This window comes from Coenobita brevimanus, chromosome 85 (assembly GCF_032717465.1).
Source record: "Coenobita brevimanus isolate Jiangsu-jjx chromosome 85, ASM3271746v2, whole genome shotgun sequence".
NCBI lineage: Eukaryota > Metazoa > Arthropoda > Malacostraca > Decapoda > Coenobitidae > Coenobita > Coenobita brevimanus.
Genome location: NC_137038.1, coordinates 13343733 through 13365934, shown reverse-complemented (window position 1 = coordinate 13365934; position 22202 = coordinate 13343733). Strand labels below are relative to the sequence as shown.

General features: G+C 46.3%; 1 non-coding gene across 1 annotated transcript; it reads right to left on the bottom strand.

Annotated features, from left to right (window-relative positions):
* Nucleotides 1-14773: 14773 nt before the first annotated feature.
* Nucleotides 14774-14892, bottom strand: LOC145410497 (5S ribosomal RNA). Its single transcript, XR_013899287.1, has one exon. It is a non-coding gene; the product is annotated as a 5S ribosomal RNA (ribosomal RNA).
* Nucleotides 14893-22202: the final 7310 nt, after the last annotated feature.

The window sequence follows — 22202 nt, the reverse complement described above, 5'->3', positions numbered from 1 at the left end:
CATGCCTGCCTTTGTCTCTCTTCCATCCTTCTTTCCTTTCTTCCACTCCTGTCCATCTTTCTTTCATTCTTTCCTCTTCCTTTTTTCTACTGTTGTCTCTATACTGAGTGACAAGCATAAGGTTTCTTGTACACCAGGAAACCATTTACTACGCTGGATGATAACCATATAACCAAATTATGGCCCCTGGTACTTTAGTGGGTAATTAAGGCACTCCAATCGGATTGACCTGGTGCAGGTTTATATCCAAAGGATGGGTGGGATTTATTGCTTACTTAATGCCACTCAGGGAAGAGTGAGGCTAGTCACTCTCATCCTAAATGTCAGGACCAAGTTGCCTAGCCTGGGGCTCCTATGTTTCTCATGGGGCAATGCCTGATTAGATGAAGAATGAATGAATGAACGAACCTACGAATATCCACTTGCTTTTTTGTCCAGGTCTCACTGCCATACAGCTTTACACTCCTGACACATGTTACATAAAAAGATTTTTTTGCACAGAGTGAGAGCCCTCTCAGTATCAGGAGAGGCAACAGCTTCCTGAACTTCACCCAACCTCTCTTTACCCTAGCCACAGAGCTAGCTCCAACTCCCCCTGCAGCACATGACATGTCCCCCAAATTACATAATTCTTCCACACACTCAGGAGACTCTCCAGCAAGATCAGTCATTTTACACCTGAGAGAGAATGAAATGAAATGTTTGTTTGAGATATGCAAGAAGGCATGTATAAGAGAAATTGCACCAACTGAGTGGGAAAAGCCTTTGAATGAACGCATGCACAAGAATAAAGACGAGTAAAGTTAGTGAAAAATTACTCTGGTATAATAAGTCTTTTGAGCATTGTAGGAAAGATATATGAAAGAAATTATAATGGAGAAAGTAAGGGCTATACAGTATCAGAATGCTTGGTGAGTGATGAACAGGATGGAGTGGTAGAAGATGTGTGGATCAAATATTTGCAGTGAGAAGATCATTGTTTACTGCATGGGATGATCTTGCAGTGCTGGTTCCTTGTTTGTGGTTGATAGGGCTGTAGTATGGATTTTTTATAACCTATATAATGTTAAGAAAACAGAGCTGTCAGTGAAGGCAAAGGAGAGTATACACCACAGAAAATGGAGCAAACAGAAGTAAGGTAGGGGGGAGAGGGGGAGAGGGACAGGTAGGTCACGTGATGTCATGCCACCTGTGCACGGTTAGACCTGTTGTATTCTTTAAATCTTGCATAAACCCACCCAGCCACTACACTTACACAACTCCAGTAAGCAAAATACCTCACTCCTAACTTGTTTTGGCCTTCGGTTCATTTCTCTCTTTTCTTTTCTTCTTTCCCATGTACTGTATTGTCATATTATATCGGGAAAACTGCATATATCGGCAATACCTGTGTATCAATTCGGTGAATCGTATCGGTTACAGCACTACCTGGTGGTTTAGTGGGAAATTCAGGTGTTCCAGTCAGATTGAGCCTGTGAAGGTTTATATCCAAGGGATGGTTGGGGTTTATTGTTCACATAATGTCATGCTGGGATGAGTGAGGCTGGTCACTCATGTCTTAAATATCAGGACCAACTTGCCTATCCCTGGTCTCCTACGTCCCTCATAGGGAAACACGGGATTAGATGATGATGGTGATGTGGAAAAAGGCATGTGTGAAGGACTGAAAGGTATTTAGGACATTTATTAGCATGTAAAAAGCATATGATAAAGTAAACAAAATTATTATGGAAGGATTTGCTCATGTATGGTGTAGTTCTTAAACTGTTGAGTGTCATTATGAGCTTTTATGATGGTAATGAGGTGTGCATAAGGATAGATAGGTATCGAATTGAATGGTTTAAGATCAGTGTTGGCACAAGATAAGGTTGTGTGATGTTTTTATATTTATTTAATATACAGTACTCGTCAGAAGTATTCAGCGTTGTCCGCCGGGCGTGCAATACTTATGGCCCAAAAAGAATCACCCATTTTTGGGGGTAAGAATTGAGCCACAAGTTTGAGCTCCGAGCATGACGTCACGGTAGCCTGAGGCCTTCCGACACGCTGGTTGGTTCCCGCCTCAGTCGCCCACTGGCTGCCTGAGAGAGAGGAACTCCGCCGAGTGTCCCTCTCAAATTGCGCCATTTTTTACCGAGTGTCCCGCAGTGTTTTGGCCTTTAAAACTTTGTTATGGCACCTACCCGTGAACTATCGAGTGAAATCATATCCCAGATCATTGCTCTAAAGGAGGCAGGCCACCAGACAAAGGAAATTAGTGAATTGGTTGGTGTGGCACGATCGACAGTACGTCGTTGGTGTGCGCGGTTTCGGGAGGAAAACAGTGGTGAAGTTCCCACAAAGAAACCGAGGTCTGGTAGGCCTAGGAAAACTTCCCCAAGGTCTGTTAATGTTTTAAAACGTGCAGTGGAGTTTAATCCTCGTGTGAGTGCAAGGAAAATTAAGGAGAGCAACCCAGAAGTGTTTGGTGAGGTGTCAGTGAGAACAGTGTCTCGTAGGGTGCATGAGCTTGGTTACACAAGTCACAGGCCTGTGAAAAAGCCTCTTCTCTCTAGCAGCCAGAGAATTCGTAGGCTTGCCTCTGCTAATAAATATCTAAACTGGGGTGAGGAGCAATGGTTGTCAGTGTTGTGGTCTGATGAGGCAACGTTTAGTGTTACCTGTAACAGAGGAGCACGCAAAGGTAGTGACCCACTTGACCCACGGTATGTAGAAAGCACAGTTAAACATCCTGATTCACTCATGGTATGGGGTTGTTTCTCAGGGAAGGGTTTGGGGAAGCCTGTTGTACTTCCCAAGAACCTCAGAGTGAATCAGGATGTTTACCTGGAGCTTCTGTGTGATCATTTACCAGACTCCTTTGAGCTAACAGGTGCACGAGTGTTTCAGCAGGACGGTGCACCTGCTCACAAGGCCAAATCGGTCACCAATTGGCTTCGTGACTGCGAGGTATCATTCATGACAGACTGGCCAGGAAATAGCCCAGACCTCAACCCGATTGAAAACCTCTGGTACCTCGTAAAGAAGAGTCTCCAAGGGAAGGACGTGAGCTCTCTGCCTAAGCTGGAAGCCGCCATTCGTGACTCCTGGGACAAAATACCGCTCCAGCACCTCAGGAGCCTCGCCCTTTCACTTCCAAGACGTCTCAGGTCCTTGAAGAAATGTAAAGGCTACCCTACGAAGCACGAAAGGTAAATAAAATGCATTATTTATATGTTTTTTCAATGTTGATAGGTTTGTTTCTCAAGAGGGACGCAGGGCGCTCCATACTTCTGACGAGCACTGTATATATATATATATATATATATATATATATACACACTCAATGCTCGTAAACCACGGCAATTTGGGTCTGGACCACTGCCGCGGATTACAAATTCCGCTGTTTATAAATAATAACTCTTATGTGAAAAATTAATTAGGGTCTGGACTTTGGCCAACCACCCCCCAAAGCACCCTACCTACACCTATGTAGGCACCATCAAACACAAATATACAAATTTAAGAATATTCACTGCATGTATGTAATAGAAATAAGCAAGGTTATGGGATCTCACCTTAATCATATGACGATATTGCTTACGTGAATGAAGTGGGGTGGTGTTGGGAAGAACTTAGAACCTCTCAGCATGAGGTGGGGATGCTCCCTCATGCTGTTCTCCCTTCTCCAGCTCCTCAGCTTCCCTTAGGAAGCCCTCAAAGTCTGCCTGGTTTTGTTTTGGTTTCTCCCTGGTTTTGTAGATCGTCCATATGGTTGACTCGTTCCTCCCATATTCTTTTGCCAGGCTTGCAAACTTCTCTCCCTTCTCAACACGACAAATGAGCTCCAAACGTTGACTGTACGACAACGGCGGCTGCTTCTTGATGCCACAGGGCTTAGAGTGCTTCTTTGGGGGTTCAGGAGGGGCCATGGAAGGTAGGAGGTGGGGGGAAAGTGCACAAAAAAAAGCAGGTAACTCTCGTACCACACAGCGATGCTCTGTACTGTGCAGGTTGGCGGGCAGAACAACAACAACATGGCAGCATTAGTATGCACACTTGCCACCAGGGACGGGTGATTGGTTGTTGGGTCGCGGTTATCAAATTGAATGCCGCGGTTTACGATTCTCCTCGGAAAAGGCCCACAACGGTGCCTAGATCCGCGATTTTCGTGACTTAACAGCGGTTTAAGGGTGCTGGCAGTCTGACAGCCACTTTGCCACGGATTACAAATCCGTAGTTTATAAACACGTGATTTACGAGGAGTGAGTGTATATATATATATATATATATACAGTATATATATATATATATATATATATCTATATATATATATATATATATATATATATATACAGTATATATATATATATATATATATATATATATATATATATATATATATGTAGTAATCCCTCAATTATCTTGACATAATAGAGCTAAAGGCATGTCCTGGTAGTGGCAACATCTGGATAATGAACACTATTCCCCTACCACACCTAGACCCTACCTATACCCATCTCCAACCTATACCAAACTTATTTCTGTAGTAACTATACTTAACTTAGCAGTGTTTTTCGGTCATTCAGGCATATTTAGACATCAAAACACACATAGACATATCAAAAGTAATGGTAAACACCAAGAAAACCATGCAGAAAAACCATTGACAACCAAAAAACACCCTACATAAACACTACTGTATGAACAGTACCCATCCTTATTTTGACACTGTTTTCAGGTCATTCTTGCATATTTTGGCATCAAAACATACATAGGAATATCATAAATAATTTTCAACACCAAGAAAACCTTGCTAAAAAAACACTGAAAACCAAAAAACACCCTATCTAAACACCACTGTATGTACAGTACCTCTCCTATTTTTGGCACTGCTTTCAGGTCATTCTGCCATATTGTGACCTCGAAAGACACATAGGAATATCCCCAAAAAAAATTTAGCACCAAGGAAACCACGAAAGAAACCTAAAGCAACCTGCTGAAAAACATTCGGTTGGGGTACTTACCACCCAGAGCACCGCCCCCAGGCTTTGTAACCCGCCACCTCCAGCAGGTTGTCCCGTGTGGTCTTGTGGCAAACACTAGCACCTAACAAAGGTCAAAAAACTTGTCCTCGTCATCCTCAACCTGCTGGAGCTGGTCGATGACGGGTGATGTGCGGTGTGGTGATGATGGCCTACCCACCTGAGGAGACTCGGAAGACATCCGCAGACTTACGTCTAACAGAGTCTCAGCAACTGTCGATGTCCTCGGATGCTGATCCGAATGTGAAGGCGGGAAACGAGATGGTGGTGGTGGTGAGAATGGGCTGGCCCTCATGGGTGTCGCAGGCTTGATGAATGAGTCGATCCTGGTCTAATGATAGGACCGACGATTCTGCCGGAGGATAACAGCGTCCTGGACTGCCTGCAGCTCCATTGCCAGGCTGAGCAGCACCAACTCTCTTTCACAGTGCAGATGTTTGGCATACTCCAGCATCCCCTCCAGATAGCCACGGAGGACACTGAGACAAGGGAGTGAAGGAGTTGCGGACGGCTATGAGTCAGGGTCCTCATCGTCGTCGGTCTCGCTGTCCTCTTTTGTGCCCACAGAGGCATTAGCGGCAATCTCCTCATCAGGCATGGTCTGGTAGCCAGGATCACCGCCGTCGTCGTCCAACCAATCCCGCATGTCATTGACGTTCACCTGCTGTCCTGCCTGTCTAAGGTGACTGTGGAAATCACCCACATCAAAGCCCTCGAAGTTGTGCTCGGCTTCGAGTCCCTTAAGGAGACGAGACTAATCACTCTCGAGGGTTTTGACAGAGACTTCCCTCCACTGTTTCGCCCAGTTGATTACAGCAGACTTCAGGTTGTAACGCTGAAGAGTCTGCAAGGTCTGCTCACCACGTGTGTCCTCCACTGCGTCCTCTTCCTCCAGCACGACCATCACCTCTTTCAGGAACCTCAGGCGGTACAGTCTCTTCATATCCACAATCACACCCTGGTCCATTGGTTGAATCAGAGCAATCGTATTAGGTGGCAGAAACACGTACCTAATCCGCCCGTCAAAAGACTAAATTCTCCTCAGACAGATGCGCAGGAGCATCGTCCAGGAGCAGGAGTGCCTTCACCTGGTCGTGAGCGATTCCAGGGACCTCCATTTGATAACGGATAACCTCTTAAATGAAATGTCTGTGGAACCAGTGTCTGAAGATCTTAGTGGTAAACCAGGCCTTCACAGAATGGTACCACAGAACAGGTAGGCTATCCATCAACCCATGGAGACAACGTGGTTATTTTGCATGCCAAACAGCAATGGGTTCGAGGCGGTGCATCCTGTTAGCATTGGCAAAGCACAAAGCTGAGACACGTTGTTTGACAACTTCCGACCAGGCACAGGCTTCTCCCTTTCCTCAGCCAGGGTGTGGGTAGGCAAGGAGTGGTAGAACAGACCAGTTTCATCAGCGCTATGTACTTGACCAAGGGCAAGGCCCTCGTCCTTGATCAGGTGCTTTACTTTTCTGGCAAAATGGGTCAACTTCTTCCACTGCTGCGTCCAAGGCTTCATCGTGTGCCTTACGGCCTGTAAATCCATGGCATAGCTTGAACCTGAAGAGCCATCCCTCCAATGCCCTGAAGTCCAGGACGTTGTCAGGTGTGTAAACTTCTCAGCAGCAGCCTTCACCTTGGTTCCACGCACTAGCACACCGGCACCACGTTGCTGACGATACCACATCTAAGTCGACCGATCAATAATGGCGTGCCAGGCCTGGGCCATTACCTTTCTGTCGCCACATTGTGTGCTTTCGCCAAAGTCCTATCCGTACTGGGTAAGCTTGTCGCTTGACATCTTGATGTCGAACAGTGTTGAACAGACTAGATCATATTCGCGAAGAATGCATCCTTTGGTGGAGCCCGCATCAACCTTACCCAATATCTCACGCTTCTTCTCTTTCTCAGGTGGTGGTGGGGCCATCACCACACACACACAAGAATGCAGCAGAGCAGGGCCACAGCCTGAAGAAGGTAGGGAACCACCACAAAAGCAACTGCAGTCACAGCCATTGTTGCAAGCAGAACCACTCATGGGGGGGAGAAAGGTGGAAACTAAGGTGTGGGCTTCTGTTCACTGGCATGCAGGACTACAGCACTGCCATATCACACCCAACGGTTGTGTCCGAGCACAGAGGAAGCCACACGTAGCAAACTGACATCTGTCTATAAGGTTCATTTCCGTTGCCCAGGCAAGGGTTAGTACGCAACAGCAGATGACCAGTAGATCACCACCTCAGGCAGTGTATGACTTATGTGGCCTTCCAGGCGATTCTGACCATTCAGTAGGGAAGTGGACAGGCGTGCGTGATGGGGTTTCCTCACTAATCCCAGAGGCCGGGAGACTCCCACCATTCGGTGTAGGACCAGATGGACGGTTTTACCGCACATTTTAATGTACATTTACTCGTGGGTTGTGGTTTGAACTTTGTGTTAATGCACTGTGGCCACCTGCACCCCTCAGCCAGGAACCGCACTCACCTCATCCTTTCAAAAATAACCATAGGATTTTCTTGAAAATATGCTCAATATGTTTCCCAGGCAAAATTACATTGATTAACTGTATTTTACCATACCAAACCTAACCTAAACCAATATGGCTGCTTAGCAAAGGTGGGTGATTGTGACATTGAAACGAATACCCATACCAAATGGAAGTGTACTGTACAGTATTATACTGTACATACACACATAGAGTACTGTACTGTGTACAGTATGCTACTGTAGTACTGTCATATGCATTGGTACAGAAATTACTGTACTGTACTGATATTGTTCTCAGTGTGGGAAGGTCTCTCTCTCTCTCTCTCTCTCTTTGTGTGTGGTGTGAGTGCCTCCTGGTGCCTGTGCGATTTTCGACGTTTGGTAGAGAGGCGGATGGGCGCTGTCACCGAACGTGTACTCGTGGTTTGTGGTCTCTGTTCGATGGTGGTGGTGGTTGGGCAAGACTTGGCCCTGTGGTCGTGTGATTATCGACATTCAGTGGAGAGGCGGATGGATGCTGTCAGTGAACGTGTGCTTGTGGCTTATGGTCTGTGTTACATGTGCAGTGGCAGTGAGGAAAGAGCTAGCCCGAAGGCCGCTCAATACTAGACATTAGGTTGGGATGCATTTGGACGTTTTGACACCACTTGCAGGTTACAGTCCTATTGCTCGGTTGCTGGAGGTTCATTGGGAGTGATCGGATGAGCGCGCGACTTTGACCATTCAGTACAGGAGCGGACGGATATTTTAGCTGTGGTTGTCGGTTACAAACTTCTACCCGCTCATGGCTTGAGCCCAGCTGCCACGATACCAAAAGTTTGGACATGTTGGCTGGCCAACCGAAGTTCTCGGGCACTTTTATTTCCATTGGATAATAGTTTAAAAGAACCAAGGCCCAGTGTCAGGATACTGAGCATCCGCATAATTGAGGGATCACTGTATATATATATATATATATATATATATATGTAATATATCATCCATCCATCCATCATCTAATCCTATGCCGCTCCATGAGGAGCGTAGGAGCCTGGGGCTAGGCAAGTTGGCCCTGACATTTAAGATGAGGTTGATCAGCCTCACTCATCCCTCAGTGGAATTTCCTGAGCAATAGACCCCAACCATCCCTTGGATATAAACCTACACAGGCTCAGTGTGATTGGAGCCCCTTAATTACCCACTAAACCATCAGGCGCCATAATTACGTTATATGGTAACCACCCAGCATAGTACAGTAATCACTCCAATATCCGGATCAATAGAGCCATCGGTAGGTTCGGATATTGGTTTTGTCCGGATATTGGGCCCCAGCTTATGGACTTGTACTTACGGACCCTAACACAGAGAAACACCTATACAACTCCCTCCGGACATGCATAGCACCTATTTAACACCCAAATCACACCAATAAGGCACATAAATGACTGAAATAAATGCAATAGACACATAAAATGTGGGTTTAGAAGTATGTTCATACATTAATAAACATTCTGGTACTTATGGACTCTAACCGAACCTAACCTAACCGAACCTAACCGAACTCTGAAAAACACATTCCTACTGCACATGCATGAGGTAAGTTTAGTATGGAAAGAAGTACAGTATGACGCTTTCTGGTAAGTATAGTATGGGAAAAAATACAATATGAAACATTCTGGTAAATATAGTATGGAAAATAGTACAACATGAAACATTTTGGCTACTTACAGCAAGTCCCTGGCCACCTCGATGAATAACCGCCTCCTCTCGGACTCTGACAGTAAGAACGATTTCCTGAAGCACTTGCACTACACTCTTCCTGAAGTCTTGCACTGAACTTAGTCACTAACACACAGAAGTCCGTTCTTTTCACAGTGTTCACTTTAGTCCAAATAATGTTCCATTAAATTTAAGTGTTGCACATTAACTTTTCCCAAGTTTTTTAAGTTTCCAAAGCCAAAACAAAGAAGGTTAGTTACGTTAAATTTCTTTTCTACTTAGTCTTTTCTCCCAACTTGAAAACCTTAACACAACACACCGTTTTTTTCACTGCACAACACTCAAAATTCCCGTGTGGTCTAGTGGAGAAGTTCTTGCTGTTTATTCACTGTCAGAGCCCGAGAGTATCACTGGCAGGCGTCCAAGGGGTGCATCGGTGGGTAGTGGTGATGGCGTACCGACTACAGAAGACTCTGAAGACAGCCGCAAACTCACGTCGAGCGGTGACTCCACTGTAGCTGATGTGCTGGGCTGTGGCTCGGAGCATGAGGGCCTGTCTTGGGGAGGCAACGGAGTGGAACCAGGGCTTGGCACAGCGGGGGTCACGGGCCTGAAAAAACTGTCAATCGTTGACTGACGCAAGGACCGACGATTCTGGCGATTGATGATGCGCTGCCGGAAAGCACGCACTTCCTCCACGAGTCCCAAGGGCCCCATCTCCCTGTCGCAGTCCGGGTGTTCCAGGTAGTCTAGGACGAACTCTAGATGTTCCCGGAGTGCGCTCAGCTTGGGGATGGCTGGAGTATTGTCCTGCTGGGCGGAGTCTGCATCATCATCGCCTTCGTCGTCGGAATCTTCAAGTTCGGGACTGACACCAGCAACCGAAGACGCGATCTCGATATCAGACAACGTCTGATACCCAGGATCGCCCTCGTCGTCGTCCAACCACTCACAAACATCGTCCACATCAACATCGTCGCCGTGCGTACGTAGCCGTGCATGGAAGTCATCCACGTCAAACCCTAGGAAATCGTACTCCACATCTGTTCCGAGAAGCAGACGAGACCAACCATTTTCAAGAGTTTTCACAGGGACTTCCTTCCATGCACTAGCCCAGTTGTACAGCGCAGACTTGATGTTGTAGCGGTGAAGGTTTTCCAAAGTCCGCTTGCCTCGAGTGTCACGTCCTTCCCTGCGCTCGTCCTCGTCCTCGAGAACCACCATCACCTCGTCCAGGAACTTCCGACGGTACAGGCGCTTTGTTGCCACGATCACTCCTTGGTCCATTGGTTGAATGAGAGCAGTCGTATTAGGTGGCAGAAACATGCACCTAATACGGCCATTCTCAGCAACCAAGTCCTTGTCGCACGGGTGGGCAGGTGCATTGTCGAGGAGAAGGAGAGCCTTTACCTGGTCGCGAGGAATTCCCAGTGTCTTCGTCTGGTAATGTATGACCTCCTTGACGAAGTGATGGTGAAACCAGTCTTTGAAAATCACAGCTGTGAACCATGCTTTCAAAGAATGGTACCATACGACAGGAAGGACATCCATCACCCCACGAAGGCACCGAGGCTGCTTTGCACGGCCAACAATAACGGGCTTAAGCCGGTGCATGCCGTTAGCATTGGCACAACACAAAGCAGATATCCGTTCCTTAGAAAGCTTGCGGCCAGGTACACGCTTCTCCGTCTCATCGGCGAGAGTGTTCGTTGGCACCGAGCGATAGAATAGGCCAGTTTCGTCAGCGTTATAGACTTGACCGAGAGTGAGGCCCTCCCTGTCGATCAAGCCTTTCACCTTGTGCCGAAACTCGTCCACTCCATCCTCGTTAGCGTCCAATGCTTCGCCATGTGCTTTACGGTTAGTAAGGCCATGTCGCAACTTGAACGCGAAGAGCCAACCCTCGGATGCCTTGAAGTCTAGGGCGTCGTGAAGCCTTGCAAACTTCTCAGCAGCAGCCTTCAGCTCCGTTCCACGTACCATCACACCAGCTGCACGTTGCTGTCGATACCAAATCAACGTGGAGCGGTCGATCTCTGCATACTTGGGGGTAAACATAACCTTCCTCTCCACGTTGCGTTTGCTTCTCGACGAGAAGTCAGCCGTGTACTGCATGAGCTTGTCTCGGGAACGCTTGATATCAAACAAAGTCGACCGGGCCAGGTTGAACTCGCGGAGAATGCGAGAGGAAGACCAACCCGCATCAACCTTCTCCAATATCTCCCGTTTCTTCTCCAGAGTCAACACCACTCTCTTCCTTTTCTCAGGAGGCGGGGCCATCATCACACACACTAAGAGTAGGGCAGAGAGCAGCAGGAGGCCTTGCAGCAAGTACGGCACCACCACAAAAGCGAGCACGTGGGCAGCCATGGCAAAGAGCGTAGGTCTTGTCGCGGTGAGAGACAGGCGGGAAGTGGGGAGGATGCAGCGGCGCTCTATCGGACGTCGGAGGAATGACGAACCAAAACAATGGTCTCACGCGGCGCGCGCGGCAAGTTCAAATTACGGACGGCAAAAAATCGATTTTTTTTCCAATTTTTTTGGATTTTCGGACCATTTTGGGAATGTTTGATCCCAGGACGATAAGGTTCGGTTAGTGGGGATGTTCGGTTATTGGGCGTCCGGATATTAGAGGGATTACTGTATATGGTTTCCTGGTGTACTGGAAACCATTTGGCTTGTCTCTCAGTGTAGATTCACTCATAGGGAAAAGGAAAACGAAAGATTAAAGGAAAGAAAGACAGAAGAGGGAGTGTAAAGTCACTCATAGGCAGAAGGAAGAGGAAAGAATGAAGAAAAGAATGACGAAAGAGGAAGGAAGGAAGAGAGGAAAGGGCAGACACCCAAAGAAGCATGACATCGAGTGAGTGGATGGTGAGCCCCCCCACCTACCGCATGTATATATATATATATATATATATATATATATATATATATATATCTATATATGGAGTGGAGGGAAAATTGTTGAGTGCTGTGAAGAGTATGTACGAGGGAGCTAGGGCTACGGTGCGAGTGGATGGTGAGCTGAGTGAGTTCTTTGATCTCAATGTGGAACTGAAACAGGGGTGTGTGATGTCTCCATGGGTGTTTAATATATATATGGATGGGGTTGTAAAGGAGGTGCAAGGTAGGGCAGTGGATGTGGGGCTGGCCCTAATGAATGAGGGTGAGATTTGGAAGCTTCCGGTGTTGCTGTTTGCTGATGATACAGTATTGTTGAGTGAAGATGAATGGGAGTTGCAAGGTTTGGTGAATGAATTTGGGACAGTGTGTAGGAGGAGGAAGCTGAAAGTTAATGTAAACAAAAGTAAAGTTATGGTGTTTGAGAGGAATGAAGTCACAGTGTGCAGTGAGGTTGGATGGTGAGGATATGGAGAATGTGAGTTCATTCAAGTACTTGGGTAGTGTGATGAGTAAGGATGGAACTTTGGGGGATGAAGTGCGTGAAAGGGTACAGCAGGGAAGGAAGGTTGTTGGTACACTGAAAGCAGTGATGAGAAATAGGGAGGTGAGTATGGAAGTTATGAAGTCACTGCATGATAGTATTGTGATCCCTACCCTGACGTATGGAAGTGACGTGGACCTTGCAAGAGGGGAACAAGTCAATAGTGAGAGCAGTGGAAATGAGTTACTTGAGAGGAGCATGTGGAGTGACGTGGAGGGACAGGTTGACGAATGAAGAAGTGAAGGAACGTTGTGGGGTAGATGTGGATGTGGTTGAGAAGATTAGGAGAAATACACTGAGGTGGTTTGGACATGTGGAGAGAATGGAGAATGAAAGACTGACTAAGAGGGTGTATGTAGGTGAGGTGGAGGGAGGGAGAGGGAGGGGTAGACTGAGGATGAGGTGGAGGGATGGAGTTGAGAGGTATATGAGGGAGGGGGGGGTGAGTTGTGGGGAGGGTAGTTAAATGGTGGGTGACAGAGTGACTTGGAGGCGTTTTGTCTGCAGCCACCCTTTGCGGGATTAGGGCGTCAGGCTATAGATATATATATATATATATATATATATATATATATACAGTGCTTGTCAGAAGTATCGAGCGCCTATGGCCTGGCACACAATACTTATGGCCAAAAAAGAATCACCTGTTTTTGGTAGTAAAAATTGAGCCAGAAGTTTGCGGCGCTAGCATGACGTCACGGTAGCCTGAGTCCTTCCTACACTCTGGTTGGTTCCCGCCTCAGTTGCCTACGGGCTGCCTGAGAGAGAGGAACTCCGCCGCGTCTCCCTCTCTTTTTGCGCCCTTTTTTACCGAGTGTCCCGCAGCGTTTTGGCTTTCACCACTTTGTTATGGCACCTACCCGTGAACTATCGAGTGAAATCATATCCCAGATCATTGCTCTAAAGGAGGCAGGCCACCAAACGAAGGAAATTAGTGAATTGGTTGGCATGTCTCGATCGACAGTGCGTAGGTGGTGTACCCATTTTCGAGTGGAAAACAGTGGTGACGTTCCCACAAAGAAACCGCAGTGTAGTAGGCCCAGGAAAACTTCCCTGAGGTCTGTTAATGTTTTAAAACATGCAGTGGAGTCTAATCCTCGTGTGAGTGCAAGGAAAATAAAGGAGAGCAACCCAGAAGTGTTTGGCGAGGTTTCTGTGCACACAGTGTCTCGAAGGGTCCATGAACTTGGTTACACAAGTCACAGACCTGTGAGAAAGCCTCTTCTCACTCGTTACCAGCGACTTCGTAGGCTTGCCTTTGCTAACAAATACCTTAACTGGGATGAGGAGCAATGGTTGTCAGTGTTGTGGTCTGATGAGGCAACATTTAGTGTTACCTGTAACCGAGGAGCACGTGTGTACTGGCGCAAAGGTAGTGACCCGCCTGACCCACTTTACGTGGAAAGCACAGTTAAACATCCTGATTCACTCATGGTATGGGGTTGTTTTTCTGGTAAAAGTTTGGGGAAGATTGTTGTGCGTCCCAAGAACTGGAGAGTGAATCAGGATGTTTATCTGGAGCTTCTGTGTGATCATTTACCAGAGTCCTTCAAGCTCACAGGTGCATGAGTGTTTGAGCAGGACGGTGCACCTGCTCATAAGGCCAAATCGGTCACCAGTTGGCTTTGTGACTACAAGGTATCATTCGTGAAAGACTGGCCAGGCAGTAGCCCAGACCTCAACCTGATAGAAAACCTCTGGTACCTAGCAAAGAAGAATCTCCAAGGGAAGGACGTGAGCTCTCTGCCTAAGCTGGAGGCCGCCATTCATGACTCCTGGGACAAAATACCCTTCCAGCACCTCAGGAACCTTGCCCTTTCAGTTTCAAGACATCTCAGGTCCGTGAAGAAGCGTAAAGGATACCCTACGAAGCACTAAAGGTAAATAAAATACATTATGTTTTTTCAATGTTGAAAGGTTTGTTTCGTAGGAGGGACGCAGGGCGCTCGATACTTCTGACGAGCACTGTATATATATATATATATATATTCATTTCATTCATTCATTGCCAGATGCCATGTGTCCCAAACGGGGTGGCCAAGGGCTTAGAGTTAATTGTTTTACAGGGAGGGGCACTAATCCTCCACCAACCCCACTTGACACGTAGGGATGCCAACAGCATCTGGTGTTCTCAGGCGGTCACCCATCCAAGTACTAACCAGACCCAACGTTGCTTAACTTCGCTGATCGGACGGGAAGCGGTGTACTCAACGTGGTATGGCCGTTATATATAAAATATGTAAATGTGTACAGTAAGACCTCACTATAATGGACTAATTGGGGCCCAATCCATTCCGAAAAATGCGAAATTCTGATGAAAACGACATCCGGACTTCCTCCTGCTAATCCGGACTTTTTCCGATACATCAGACATTAGTCCAGATTGCATGAACAGTATTTAAACTGTTTTGATTACCATTGTGGTACTGTTCTGTGTTATAATTTCACTACATTAATCATATGGTATAATATATATAATAATACTGTACTGTACACTGATAAACATTTCTTTTATTTACCTTATTATGGTGAACATAGCTGAAGTGGTCAGACAGTCCAGACTGCTTCTGGCTTTATTGAACTTTTTCCGATATATGGGAATTTAGTCCAGTAGTTCCTCGAGTCTGATAAAAGCGAATTCCGGTCTTTTGAAGTCCGTTAGATCGAGGATTTACTGTATATATATATATATATATATATATATATATATACTGTATATATACTGTATATATTTAGAGAGAGAGAGTACTGGTCGGCCATAACGAGTCTAAACACATCCACACCGTGGCAACTACACACATATATATATATATATATATATATATATATATATATATATATATATATATATATATATATATATATATATATATATATATATATATATATATATATATATATATATATATATATATATATATATACACACACACACACACACACACACACACACACACACACTCACACACTTATATATACAGTAATCCCTCCACTATCCGATGTAATAGAGCCAAAGGCATGTCCGGAAAGTGGGCCCTTGGCTCCTGGACTGGTACTTAAGGATCCTAACCCAGCCTAAGTCTGGAAGCCACCTAAATAACTCCCTACCAGACATGCATAGCACTTATTTAAACCTATTTAAGACCCTATTCACACCAATAATGGACATAAAGCATGAAATAAATGAAAAGAAACCAGAGAATGAGGAATTAGAAGTATGGAAAATACTTAGGCCTAGCAGTGTACAGGGGACTGTACTTACAGAACGTCTGTGGCCGCCTCCTCAAATTCTCTACGGCTCTGGTTGTTTTGAAAATGCTTTTGAAACACATATAGTAATCCACTATTGTGCTGCACTTAATTCGTTGCACTGTGAGTTATAATTGTTTAACACTGCACATTCTTCTTAATTATACCATGCCAGTTTCAACAACCACTTTGCGCTACACACTTAATCCTTTGCACTCCAAGTTCTAATTTCTTAACACTGCACAACACTGTAAATTCCCATGTGGTCTAGTGGTGAGGTATTGCAGTTTATTCACTGTTTATTCATAAAAAATGAGCACGTGTGGCATCCACTGCGATGGACGTCTTCCCTGAACGAAGGTTAGGCGGTAACTGGGTTAGATCTGAACTCGGCCACATTACCAAACTCCTCAATTTCCATTACCAAATTTAACTTTTCATTGCCAGATTCTTAAAGGAATCATTTATTCTTCACTACTTGTACAAATGGAAATAATCACATTCCTTATAATCACCAGCATGTTTATTTTTGCGCTATGTATGCTAGCAGATTAATCAAAGAAAGCAGACAGTTCACCATCTCTATTCTTATATCTTCATACATGTGAAAAATCTGTTTGGTAATGGATCATGCTGATTCACTACCAAACAAACTTTTCAGTACCAAATTGGCCCACATTTGGTAATGAAAAATACCAAATGGCCACTGTGACTGGGGAGGGGGGAGGAAGAATGGGGTAAAGGGGCTGTGGTGTAAACAGCTGCTTAGTGCTGCGTGGCGCACGGTAATTTCAAATTATGGGTGGGAAAAAATTCAGATTTTGCGGGGATTTTTTTCTTTTTCTGGCCATTTTTGGGTTCTAAAGGTCCAGGCTCACAATGTCTGGTAGGTGGGGAGTCCAGAAAGTGGGCGTCCGGAAAGTACAGGGATTACTGTATATATATATATATATATACAGTAATCACTCCAATATCCGGATCAATAGAGCCATCGGTAGGTTCGGATATTGGTTTTGTCCGGATATTGGGCCCCAGCTTATGGACTTGTACTTACGGACCCTAACACAGAGAAACACCTATACAACTCCCTCCGGACATGCATAGCACCTATTTAACACCCAAATCACACCAATAAGGCACATAAATGACTGAAATAAATGCAATAGACACATAAAATGTGGGTTTAGAAGTATGTTCATACATTAATAAACATTCTGGTACTTATGGACTCTAACCGAACCTAACCTAACCGAACCTAACCGAACTCTGAAAAACACATTCCTACTGCACATGCATGAGGTAAGTTTAGTATGGAAAGAAGTACAGTATGACGCTTTCTGGTAAGTATAGTATGGGAAAAAATACAATATGAAACATTCTGGTAAATATAGTATGGAAAATAGTACAACATGAAACATTTTGGCTACTTACAGCAAGTCCCTGGCCACCTCGATGAATAACCGCCTCCTCTCGGACTCTGACAGTAAGAACGATTTCCTGAAGCACTTGCACTACACTCTTCCTGAAGTCTTGCACTGAACTTAGTCACTAACACACAGAAGTCCGTTCTTTTCACAGTGTTCACTTTAGTCCAAATAATGTTCCATTAAATTTAAGTGTTGCACATTAACTTTTCCCAAGTTTTTTTAAGTTTCCAAAGCCAAAACAAAGAAGGTTAGTTACGTTAAATTTCTTTTCTACTTAGTCTTTTCTCCCAACTTGAAAACCTTAACACAACACACCGTTTTTTTCACTGCACAACACTCAAAATTCCCGTGTGGTCTAGTGGAGAAGTTCTTGCTGTTTATTCACTGTCAGAGCCCGAGAGTATCACTGGCAGGCGTCCAAGGGGTGCATCGGTGGGTAGTGGTGATGGCGTACCGACTACAGAAGACTCTGAAGACAGCCGCAAACTCACGTCGAGCGGTGACTCCACTGTAGCTGATGTGCTGGGCTGTGGCTCGGAGCATGAGGGCCTGTCTTGGGGAGGCAACGGAGTGGAACCAGGGCTTGGCACAGCGGGGGTCACGGGCCTGAAAAAACTGTCAATCGTTGACTGACGCAAGGACCGACGATTCTGGCGATTGATGATGCGCTGCCGGAAAGCACGCACTTCCTCCACGAGTCCCAAGGGCCCCATCTCCCTGTCGCAGTCCGGGTGTTCCAGGTAGTCTAGGACGAACTCTAGATGTTCCCGGAGTGCGCTCAGCTTGGGGATGGCTGGAGTATTGTCCTGCTGGGCGGAGTCTGCATCATCATCGCCTTCGTCGTCGGAATCTTCAAGTTCGGGACTGACACCAGCAACCGAAGACGCGATCTCGATATCAGACAACGTCTGATACCCAGGATCGCCCTCGTCGTCGTCCAACCACTCACAAACATCGTCCACATCAACATCGTCGCCGTGCGTACATAGCCGTGCATGGAAGTCATCCACGTCAAACCCTAGGAAATCGTACTCCACATCTGTTCCGAGAAGCAGACGAGACCAACCATTTTCAAGAGTTTTCACAGGGACTTCCTTCCATGCACTAGCCCAGTTGTACAGCGCAGACTTGATGTTGTAGCGGTGAAGGTTTTCCAAAGTCCGCTTGCCTCGAGTGTCACGTCCTTCCCTGCGCTCGTCCTCGTCCTCGAGAACCACCATCACCTCGTCCAGGAACTTCCAACGGTACAGGCGCTTTGTTGCCACGATCACTCCTTGGTCCATTGGTTGAATGAGAGCAGTCGTATTAGGTGGCAGAAACATGCACCTAATACGGCCATTCTCAGCAACCAAGTCCTTGTCGCACGGGTGGGCAGGTGCATTGTCGAGGAGAAGGAGAGCCTTTACCTGGTCGCGAGGAATTCCCAGTGTCTTCGTCTGGTAATGTATGACCTCCTTGACGAAGTGATGGTGAAACCAGTCTTTGAAAATCACAGCTGTGAACCATGCTTTCAAAGAATGGTACCATACGACAGGAAGGACATCCATCACCCCACGAAGGCACCGAGGCTGCTTTGCACGGCCAACAATAACGGGCTTAAGCCGGTGCATGCCGTTAGCATTGGCACAACACAAAGCAGATATCCGTTCCTTAGAAAGCTTGCGGCCAGGTACACGCTTCTCCGTCTCATCGGCGAGAGTGTTCGTTGGCACCGAGCGATAGAATAGGCCAGTTTCGTCAGCGTTATAGACTTGACCGAGAGTGAGGCCCTCCCTGTCGATCAAGCCTTTCACCTTGTGCCGAAACTCGTCCACTCCATCCTCGTTAGCGTCCAATGCTTCGCCATGTGCTTTACGGTTAGTAAGGCCATGTCGCAACTTGAACGCGAAGAGCCAACCCTCGGATGCCTTGAAGTCTAGGGCGTCGTGAAGCCTTGCAAACTTCTCAGCAGCAGCCTTCAGCTCCGTTCCACGTACCATCACACCAGCTGCACGTTGCTGTCGATACCAAATCAACGTGGAGCGGTCGATCTCTGCATACTTGGGGGTAAACATAACCTTCCTCTCCACGTTGCGTTTGCTTCTCGACGAGAAGTCAGCCGTGTACTGCATGAGCTTGTCTCGGGAACGCTTGATATCAAACAAAGTCGACCGGGCCAGGTTGAACTCGCGGAGAATGCGAGAGGAAGACCAACCCGCATCAACCTTCTCCAATATCTCCCGTTTCTTCTCCAGAGTCAACACCACTCTCTTCCTTTTCTCAGGAGGCGGGGCCATCATCACACACACTAAGAGTAGGGCAGAGAGCAGCAGGAGGCCTTGCAGCAAGTACGGCACCACCACAAAAGCGAGCACGTGGGCAGCCATGGCAAAGAGCGTAGGTCTTGTCGCGGTGAGAGACAGGCGGGAAGTGGGGAGGATGCAGCGGCGCTCTATCGGACGTCGGAGGAATGACGAACCAAAACAATGGTCTCACGCGGCGCGCGCGGCAAGTTCAAATTACGGACGGCAAAAAATCGATTTTTTTTCCAATTTTTTTGGATTTTCGGACCATTTTGGGAATGTTTGATCCCAGGACGATAAGGTTCGGTTAGTGGGGATGTTCGGTTATTGGGCGTCCGGATATTAGAGGGATTACTGTATATATATATATATATATATATATATATATACACACACACACACACACACACACACACACACACACACACTGTACTGGTCTGTCATTTTCGTTTTTGAAGGCTCCAACATGCTTGCATGCATCTGCCTTGTTCACCTAATGGCGGCTTTCCATGCTGTTCTGTCTCTGGCAGCTTCTCTATTTAGTCCCTTAACCCTGAGGTCACACACAATGACATCGTCCCAGGTCTTTTTCAGTCTGCCTCTCACTACGCTACCTTCAGCATTAACATTTCTCACTTTCTGCACCCAATTATCATCCTCCATACTGTCAAAGAAGAGGGAGAGGGGCCATGTGCAATTTGCCACAAGGATGTGGAAAGTAATTCCATCTTGTGCAGTGTTTGTGTTAAGTCGGTGTATAAGAGATGTAGCGGTATTAGAGGTAGATTGTGAGATAATTTAGTGTGTCAGGGAGAGCAGGCAGAGATTGTAAGATATGAAAGGATTGAACTTGCTGGTGAGTCTCTTAAGTGTGGAAGAGATTTGTTATTTGGAAGACATGTTATGTGCTGGAGGTGGGGCTGAAGCTAGCTAGGTGGCTAGGGTGAAGAGTGGTTGGAAGAAGTTCAGGGAGTGGTTGCCTCTCCTGACATTGAGAGGGCTCTCCCTCCGTGCTAAGGGATCTTTGCGTGCAACATTTGTTAGGAGTGTTATGTTGTGTGGTAGTGAGACCTGGGCAGTAAAGAAAGGGGATATTCGCATGATCAAATGTCTAGAAATGACAATGATTAGGTGGATGTGCGATGCGTCCCTGCGTGCAAGGCCTGGGGGGGGGTTAGGTTTATGACGGACGAGTTGAGAGGTAGGATGGGACTGGAGCGTATTGGTGTTGTGATGAGGAGAGGTGGATTGAGGTGATTTGGGCATGTGGAGATGATGGGGGATGATAATTTGGTGCAGAAAGTGAGAAGCGCTGGTATTAGGAATGGTGTTGCGAGGGATTGACCAAAATAAAACTCGGACGAGATCATTAAGTGTGACCTCAGGGATAAGGGACTAAACAGGGAAGCAGCCAGAGATTGAGCAGCATGGAGAGCCGCCATTAAGTGACCAAGGCCAATGCATGCGAGCATGTTGGAGCCTCCAAAAATGAACGAATGAATGACCCTCTCCACATGCTTAAACCAGCTCAATCCACCTCTACTCATCTCAAGAACAATGCACCTAAGTCCCATCCTACCTATCAACTCTTCCATCATAAAACTAGCCCCCCCAGGCCTTGGACTCAAGGACATACTGCACATCCACCTAATCATAGTTATTTCTGTACATTTGGGCCTTCGAATATCCTCATCCTCTACTGCCCATGACTCACTGCCATACAGGATTATACTCCAAACATATGCTGCATACAAAGATCCCTTAACACGTAGGGATAGCCCTCTCAATGTCAGGAGAGGCAACAGCCCCCTGAACTTCTTCCAACCACTCTAGCCACAGAACTAGCTCCTGCCTCACCTCCATCACATAACATGTCTCCCACGTAACAAAGCTCTGCCACACACTCAAGAGACTCACCAGCAAGTTCAATCCTTTCACTCCTGGCAATCTCCACCTGCTCTCCCCGACACACTGCACACTTAAAATCAACATTAATTCACAGTCTACTTCTAATACCACTACATCTCTTATGCACCCGCTTATCACAAACACTGCACAAGATGGAATTACTTCCCACACACTTATGACAAATTGCACATAGCCACTATCCCTCTTCTTCGACAGTATTGCCTCCAGCCCTAGATAGCATCACTTTTGTTTTATTTGCATTTACTCTGAAGCCCGTTTACCCCATACCATGTCACCACCTCATAAATCTTTCCTCCGTCTCCCTTTCATTCTCTGCAGCCAACACTGAATCATCAGCATACAACATCTCTGAAGTCATGTGAGATGGCTTCAAGTACCATGATAAACAACAAGGGGCTCAAGTGTGACCCCCTGATGCACACAAACATTCACAGAAAACTCATCACTCAAATCCCCATTCACCCTTATCCAGGTGTGTGCACACATGTACAGTATTTCCTTGTACTTCGACGGTTTTCACTTCAGCGCCTTGTTTTTCGTGCTAGAAAAAAGCTCCCGAGTTGTTTTACACTTCGTGAGTTTTCCTGCACTTTGACGCTCCCAGTTAACAGCCGACATTCAGCAGATGACACGTACCAATGCTTATTTGTTG